Below are 842 nucleotides of genomic sequence, written 5' to 3' on the forward strand. Positions count from 1 at the left end.
AGTAACTGGAAATATTATATATAAATTTCAAATGTTTAGTGCCAAAAAGAACAAATAAAAAGATAATCAATCCTCCTGATGCTATCTTTTTGACTCCTTCCCTTTACATAGATTGAGAAGTTGGGTATTCCAAAGTATTGTAATTGATATATCATTTGCAAAATCATTATGAGGATATTTTTTTTTAATTTGCATGCCTGAGATTCAAGGATTGATAACACATTGTTCTGATCAAGGCATTTGTATTTTGGTTGGGGATGTTGAGTGTCTCATCACTTTAATATGACATCACTTGCAATCCAATGGGATTTAAAGAGATCATTCCTGCTTCAGACACTGTAACAGTGAGTGATATTGGGAGATGTGGATTATATGTACATAGTTGCCTCGAAAATATTGTGGAATAAGTGCTTTAAGTACTATACCAGAAAGTAGCTATTAATTCTGTCTATGCCTGTGACTAAACATAAATTTAAGCTTTACCTCAGATGGTTATTTTTGCAAAAACTTTCATAAACCATCGCAAAAATGCAAATTGTGAAACGCAAATTGTGTTCAAGAGGATCCTAACTGAGGGTCAGTGGGAGGGGAGCAGCTGGCAGGTCAGGAGAGTCTACCGTGCCATGTGGGTCACCCCCAGGCTGGGGATTGAACTCATGCTGAAATGGCTGAAGTGCTGTGCTTTAACCTGCTGCACCACCAGGGAGGGCCCCATTTGTGCAATTTTTAAAATTTCTTCCAAATAGACTAGATTATTGAAGTTGAAGATCAGATGAAGTCATTGTCTTTTACTTTCTTGTGGACGGTTTGGTTGGTTGGTTTTTGCCCTTTTTTTTTTTTTT

The sequence above is a fragment of the Condylura cristata genome, unplaced genomic scaffold (assembly GCF_000260355.1).
Source record: "Condylura cristata isolate star-nosed mole 26May11 unplaced genomic scaffold, ConCri1.0 scaffold00007, whole genome shotgun sequence".
Taxonomy (NCBI): Eukaryota; Metazoa; Chordata; class Mammalia; order Eulipotyphla; family Talpidae; genus Condylura; species Condylura cristata.